This window comes from Marmota monax, unplaced genomic scaffold, assembly GCF_021218885.2.
Source record: "Marmota monax isolate L192 unplaced genomic scaffold, Marmota_monax_Labrador192_F-V1.1 WCK01_AAM20220418_F8-fsc02225, whole genome shotgun sequence".
Lineage (NCBI taxonomy): Eukaryota > Metazoa > Chordata > Mammalia > Rodentia > Sciuridae > Marmota > Marmota monax.
This window is the reverse complement of record NW_026693499.1, coordinates 12,046-19,675: the sequence shown is the minus strand read 5'-3', so window position 1 is coordinate 19,675 and position 7,630 is coordinate 12,046. Positions and strand designations below refer to the sequence as shown.

Below are 7,630 nucleotides of genomic sequence, written 5' to 3'. Positions count from 1 at the left end.
GGATGATTCCTGTCCCTGTGTGTGGTTATGGTGCTTGGGAACTGCTCATCATTTGTCTGTTTCCTACCTCCGCACAGCCACACATTTTTCTTCTCCAACCTGTCCTTGGTTGACTTCTATTTCTCATCCTCCACAATTCCAAAGATGGCTATAAACATCAACATTCACAGTGGGTTCATCTCCATAGTGGGCTGCCTGAAACTAATCTTTCTCTTTTTGAATGGAAACACTTATTTTTGATGGTCCAGGGCTACAAAAAGAAGAAATAAGACAAATATAAGACAACACAGTGTAAAATTGCAGCAGAAAGATGAATACTCTTACCCTCATCTTCTTTCTCAGCACTGTCTGTTTCAACCTCCTCATGGTCCTTCTCTTGAACAGCCATGTCCTCATTACTCTAACCCCTTGCCCATGTACAGTGAACTGAAGCCTGCTTGGCCTACATCAGGTTAAAATTGTGATCTAGGTGAGCCCAGGCCTCAGCAATGGCTGTGGTGTTGCTTAGCATACACATAGCTTGCTGTACCTTGGCCAGGTGTTCACCAGATACCACAGAGGGAGGCTGATAATTAATGCTAGCCTTGAAATCATTAGGGTACCAATCCACAAACTGGATGGTATGCTTGGTTTTGATATCAACAATGGCAGCATTAACATCTTTGGGGACCACATCATCATGTTAAAACAGGAGCAAACTATGTATTTACCATGGCAAGGGTCACAGTTCAGAATCAGGTTGGCTGGCTCAAGGAAAGCAATGGTGATCTCTGCTACAGTAAGCTCTTCATTGTAGGCTTTCTCAGCAGAGATGACAGGGGCATATGAGGTTAGAGGAAAGTGGGTGTGGGGATAGGTTTGACTGGAATTCTGTCATGTCACCATTCAGGACTCCATAAAATTTGAGGGAAGCCGTGATGAAGACACAACCTGGCTAATAAGGCAGTTTCTGGATTTGGATGATGGCAATGATTGTACAATTATGTGAACACAATTAAAACTATGAATTCATATTAAATATCCACCATGATGTGTGGGTACTAAATATGGTTAAAATGGTGATTTTTTTGGTTATTTATACTTTACCTCAATAAAAATGGATAAAAAAGCAGATGTACCTTTAACAAATGTAGAGATGAAAGAAGTGAACATTACATGAACTTCCTCCAAGGTAGAGGGAAGGTCCAAGCCCTTTTGTGGACATTCATTTCCTCTTGTTATTCTTCCTCCATTAACATTAGAAAGTCCTCAGATACTGGGACAACATGGATTAATTTGGCTAATTATGAGCTCTGTGCATTTAACATCCAAGATCCTTTAATAATCAATAAAGAGCCTGTGGCTTCATTGTTTTTTCTTTGATGGGCCATCCCAGAGAGCTGCATACTGTGTCTCCTGCTGTGGTTGAATGCATCAAGAAGCTCCCAGTTGACACCCTATCCATATGATTGCCGTTAACAGGGCCTGAGTCTAATTGAGCCCCAGTCATGGGTAGATCTTGGGATCTGTACTTCTTGGTCATGACCCAGCAGAGAAGCGGCCTAACCCAGTAAGTGCAGAGGGAGCCAGTGGATGTGGGAAGGATTATTGGAATATTGTTTTTTCACCATGAGGATGAACATCACACTTTGGAGACCCAGATGGGAGGATACCATATGAAAATTTCAGCTTTGGGGATTGTAAAGTTTACATTTTGGTTTAAGGTGGGAATATCAGAAATCTTATTCAAAATTTGCTCTCTACCCACATTGGTTCTATTTCTCACAACAGCACAAAATGGATCCTTCTAAAGTGTTTCCTAAGCACTGAAATGGGACTATGATAGTGATGATAAGGATGTTGAGGAGGATGATAGAAGTCAGAGCATCATGAACTGATACAGAGGGCTTCTCCGGTTCCAGGTGCTGAACAATGTGTTCTGCCATTTATTTCAAAACATGTGTACCATCTCACTTTAGTTATGTATGCCAACTTTATTACTGTTTTATACAAAATGAAAAGTGTCTGGCTTATTTCCACTTAACACAATGTTTTCCAGTTCTATCCATTTACCAGAAAATGCCATAATTTAATTTTTCTTTTTGACTAAGTAAAACTCCATTGTGTATATATACCAAATTTTCTTTATCCATTCATCTGTTGATGGAAACCTGGGCTGGTTCCATAATTTGGATATTGTGAGTTGAGCTGCTATAAACATTGATGTTCCTGTATCACTATGGTATGCTGATTTTAGTTCTTTAGGATAAATACCAAGGAGTAGGATAGCTGGGTCATGTGGTAATTCAATTCTTAGATTTTTTTGGCCAATCTCCACACTGCTTTCCTGGGTAGTTGTACCAATTTGCAGTCCCACCAACAATGTATGAGTGTACCTTTCTCCATATCCTCACTGGACTCTTTTCTCTCACAAACAGAAACTAGAGCAAAATAAGGAAAAAGGGAGGGATCCTGTGAAAGTAGAAGGGAATCACTGGAGTAGAGGAAGAGGATAGAGGAGGAGGGTGGAGGGACGGGAAAAGAAAGAACCATGGAATTAAATTGACCAAATTATGGTGTGCACATATATGAATACACCACATTGAATTTAATCTTTATGTATATTTTAAATCACCAGTTAAAAACAATAACTAAATAGAAGGAAGACCCATAGAGTAGAGGAAGGGGAATGGGAGATGAGGAGGAAATGAGAAAGTAATGGGGACTAAAATGAAGCAAATTATATTTCATGCATATAAAGGTATATCAAAATAAATCCTACTACTATGTATAACTATAATGCATAAATAAAAATATTTTAAAAAGAAAATGAAAATGTGCATTATATTTATGTAACTTGTATTCATTTGTTAGGTAGAAAATATTAAAGCCATGTTTGCATTGGGCTTTCTGACCATGGACACAGGGCATGATGCAGGAGAATCCTGGCAGGCTGTCCCATCAAGAAGCCATTTCTCTTCCCAGCAGAAAGAGAGCCTTTCCCACTGTGTTCTTTCTTTTGGGATTCCTGGGGATCACAGGGCAGAGCAGTTGGGGTGCCTGCTGTATGCACTATGGAAGAACAGCCACAGGTCACAGTAGGGGAGACTCATGATCATTCAGCACAGATCTCTGTCTTGTACCCACTCTGGAACATCCTTACAGCTGATTACATGGTCGTCCATGCTTGTAAATAGCCCACTCAATCTCAAAAGGTCACCTTATGTCAGGTCTTTATTTCATTCTAATTCACAGAAGTGGGAAAACTTTAAAAATATAACTTGAATTGTACCTGTGGTTAAGACCTCTGCTAAAAACGTTCTGTCAGCTGGGAAATAATGAAACATTTAGTGGACCCAATTCAGAGTCTAACCTTTTATTTTTTAATCTTTCTACAGTACTTATCATTTCTGAGCTGTAGGGGAAGTTGTTGGTATCTGAGACTCAGCATTGTTATCTAAGTTGATTTCTAGTTGAGATAACTCCAGTGAGGAAGGATTAAATAGATATAGGGCCTTGGTATGTGATAAATGTGTGATGCATATATAAATTTAGGGAAAAATAAATGTGTTATTACTAATGATAAGTTTATTATTCATGCTATTCAGCTAAAACATCAGTCACCTGATGTTGCTGTTTTCCTGTTTCTTTATGGGACATTTTATTTTCAGTCCTACAGATGTATATGCTCTGTATTTGGGAAGAAAAATCTCCCTTTCTCATTTTCAATTCTCCAGAGACTATGTTTTGCTTGGCATGAGGAGACACAGCATTTAAATATTGCAAATCAAAGAAATTAGTCCCAAGGTCTTAGAACAAAACAAGATATATTGGACTGCCTCTTAATTTATTTTTATTAAAATTGTTTTTTAATTAAAAATGTTTATTTTAATAAAAAGGAAGCTTACTACCTTCTCCCATTTTTCCTTAAAGAGTAGGCTGCATTAACAAAAGAGGTGAAAGACTTATACAATGAAAACTACAGAACCCTAAAGAGAGAAATAGAAGAAGATCTTAGAAGATGGAAAATTATACCCTGCTCATGGATAGGCAGAACTAACATCATCAAAATGGCGATATTACCAAAAGTTCTCTATAGGTTTAATGCAATGCCAATCAAAATCCCAAAGGCATTTCTTGTAGAAATAGAGAAAGCAATCATGAAATTCATATGGAAAAATAAAAGACCTAGAATAGCAAAAACAATGCTAAGCAGGAAGTGTGAATCAGGCGGTATAGTGATACCAGACTTCAAACTATACTACAGAGCAATAGTAACAAAAACAGCATGGTACTGGTACCAAAACAGGCGGGTGGACCAATGGTACAGAATAGAGGACACAGAAACCAATCCACAAAACTACAACTATCTTATATTTGATAAAGGGGCTAAAAGCATGCAATGGAGGAAGGATAGCATCTTCAACAAATGGTGCTGGGAAAACTGGAAATCCATATGCAACAAAATGAAACTGAATCCCTTTCTCTCGCCATGCACAAAAGTTAATTCAAAATGGATCAAGGAGCTTGATATCAAATCAGAGACACGCCGTCTGATAGAAGAAAAAGTTGGCTACGATCTACATACTGTGGGGTCGGGCTCCAAATTCCTCAATAGGACACCCATAGCACAAAAGTTAATAACTAGAATCAACAAATGGGACTTACTCAAACTAAAAAGTTTTTTCTCAGCAAAAGAAACAATAAGAGAGGTAAATAGAGAGCCTACATCCTGGGAACAAATCTTTACTCCTCACACTTCAGACAGAGCCCTAATATCCAGAGTATACAAAGAACTCCAAAAATTAGACAATAAGATAACTAACAACCCAATCAACAAATGGGCCAAGGACCTGAACAGACACTTCTCAGAGGAGGACATACAATCAATCAACAAGTACATGAAAAAATGCTCACCATCTCTAGCAGTCAGAGAAATGCAAATCAAAACCACCCTAAGATACCACCTCACTCCAGTAAGATTGGCAGCCATTATGAAGTCAAACAACAACAAGTGCTGGCGAGGATGTGGGGAAAAGGGTACACTTGTACATTGCTGGGGGGACTGCAAATTGGTGCAGCCAATTTGGAAAGCAGTATGGAGATTTCTTGGAAAGCTGGGAATGGAGCCACCATTTGACCCAGCTATTCCCCTTCTTGGTCTATTCCCTAAAGACCTAAAAAGAGCATGCTACAGGGACACTGCTACATCGATGTTCATAGCAGCTCAATTCACAATAGCAAGACTTTGGAACCAACCCAGATGCCCTTCAATAGACGAATGGATTAAAAAAATGTGGCATTTATACACAATGGAGTATTACTCAGCATTAAAAAATGACAAAATCATAGAATTTACAGGGAAATGGATGGCACTAGAGCAGATTATGCTAAGTGAAGCTAGCCAATCCCTAAAAAGCAAATGCCAAATGTCTCCTTTGATATAAGGAGAGTAACTAAGAACAGAGTAGGGACGAAGAGCATGAGAAGAAGATTAACATTAAACAGAGATGAGAGGTGGGAGGGAAAGGGAGAGAAAAGGGAAATTGCATGGAAATGGAAGGAGACCCTCAGGGTTATACAAAAGAACATACAAGAGGAAATGAGGGGAAAGGGAAAAATAATACAAGGGGGAGAAATGAAGGTCAATAGAGGGGGTAGAGAGAGAAGAGGGGTGGGGAGGGGAGGGGAGGGGGGATAGTAGAGGATAGGAAAGGTAGCAGAACATGACAGTCACTAGTATGGCAATATGTAAATCAATGGATGTGTAATTGATGTGATTCTGCAAGCTGTATATGGGCTAAAAATGGGAGTTCATAACCCACTTGAAGCAAAGTGTGAAAGATGATATATCAAGAACTATGTAATGTTTTGAACAACCAACAATAAAAAAAAAGAAAAAAAAAAAGAGTAGGCTGCATTTTACTTGTTCCCTCCACTGCCACTGGACTTCTGATGGTGTGGAAGGAAGCGAGGAATAATGCAGAAAGCAATGACCAAAGAGTATAGGAAGACTGGGTTATTTGCTACTGAGAAGTATTGTTGAAGGTGCATAGATATTAAGTATGAATACTTTTCTTGTGAAGACTTGAATTCAAATGTATACAGAGTGCTGGGTGCCCATTTATATATTTCTTTTTTAATCCTCTTTTCTTTTTCAAAAGGTGTCCAATCAATATAGACCCACAAAATCTTACACGTGTTTCTGAATTTCAACTTGTGAACCTCTCAGAGGATCTGGACCTGCAGCCCATACTCTTTGGCCTGTTCCTGTCCATGTACCTGGTCTCAGTGCTTGGCAATCTGCTCATCATCCTGGCCGTCAGCTCTGACTCCCACCTCCACACCCCCATGTACTTCTTCCTCTCCAACCTGTCCTGGGCTGATATTGGTTTAATCTCCACCACAGTCTCAAAAATGATTGTGAACATCCAAACTCAAAGCAGAGCCATCTCCTATGTGGGCTGCCTGACACAGATGTCTTTTTTCTCATTTTTGCATGTATGGATGACATGCTTCTGTGATGGCCTATGACCGGTTTGTGGCCATCTGTCACCTCCTGCATTATCCAATCATTATGAACCCTTGACTCTGTGGCTTCTTAGTTCTGGGGTCTTTTTCGATTAGCCTTTTTGAATCACAGCTGCAAAATTTAATTGCATTACAGTCTACCACCTTCAAAGATGTTGAAATTTCTAATTTCTTCTGTGATCCCTCTCAAGTCCTCAGTCTTTCCTGTTGGGACTCCTTCACCAATAACCTTGTCATGTATCTTATTGGTGCCATATATGGCTTTTTCCCCCTCTTAGGGATCCTTTTCTCATATTATAAAATTGTTTCCTCCATTTTGAAGATGGGATCCTCAGGTGGGAAGTACAAAGCCTTCTCCACCTGTGGGTCTCACTTGGTAGTTGTTTGTTTGTTTTATGGAACAGCAATTGGAGTGTACCTTGGTTCAGTTCTGTCTCATTCTTCTAGAAAGGGTGCAGTGGCCTCAGTGATGTACACAGCTGTCACTCCTATGCTGAACCCCTTCATCTACAGCTTGAGAAACAGGGACATTAAAAGTGCCCTAAAGAAGCTCCTTAGTAGGATAGTCTAATCTCATTATCAGTGACATATGATTCATTTTTAATTTGGAAAACCAGTGAAGTTTAACACCAGTACCTGTAAATCTCACCTCTTTGGTTACATTATTTTGTTATTTAATAGCTTTAATTTCCCATGTTTCACAGTGGAATTGTTGTTATAAGGGTTGGAAGAAGAGATTAATGGGAGTTTAGAGTTGAGTATAAAGGTTCAGTTAGGAAATGAGAAAAATTTTAGCCCTTTATGATGGTGATAGTTTTCTAACAACTTTAATGTTATTAATGATATTGAACTACAATGTTAATAATGACTAAAACTATACATTTTAAGATATTTCAGCAGAATAGAAAATGTAAATTAATATTGGACAGATCTTGAATTTATAAAAGGTGATTAACATGAATATAAAAAGAAAAGAAAACAGCACAAAGAGAAGAGTGTAGGCAAAAATTATGATTTGGCCTGAGGCACATTGTAGAAATCACATTACTCCAGTCTGCAGTGACATTTGGAAAATTTATTAATCATTGAACTCACCTTTTCCATAGTGATGGGATTTTTT

General features: G+C 38.7%; 2 pseudogenes; one reads left to right on the top strand and one right to left on the bottom strand.

The window, feature by feature from the left end:
- Window positions 1-250: 250 nt before the first annotated feature.
- On the bottom strand, window positions 251-3,164 carry LOC124102154 (tubulin alpha-1C chain-like; annotated as a pseudogene).
- Window positions 3,163-7,081, top strand: LOC124102152 (olfactory receptor 7E24-like; annotated as a pseudogene).
- The last annotated feature ends 549 nt before the right edge of the window (window positions 7,082-7,630 follow it).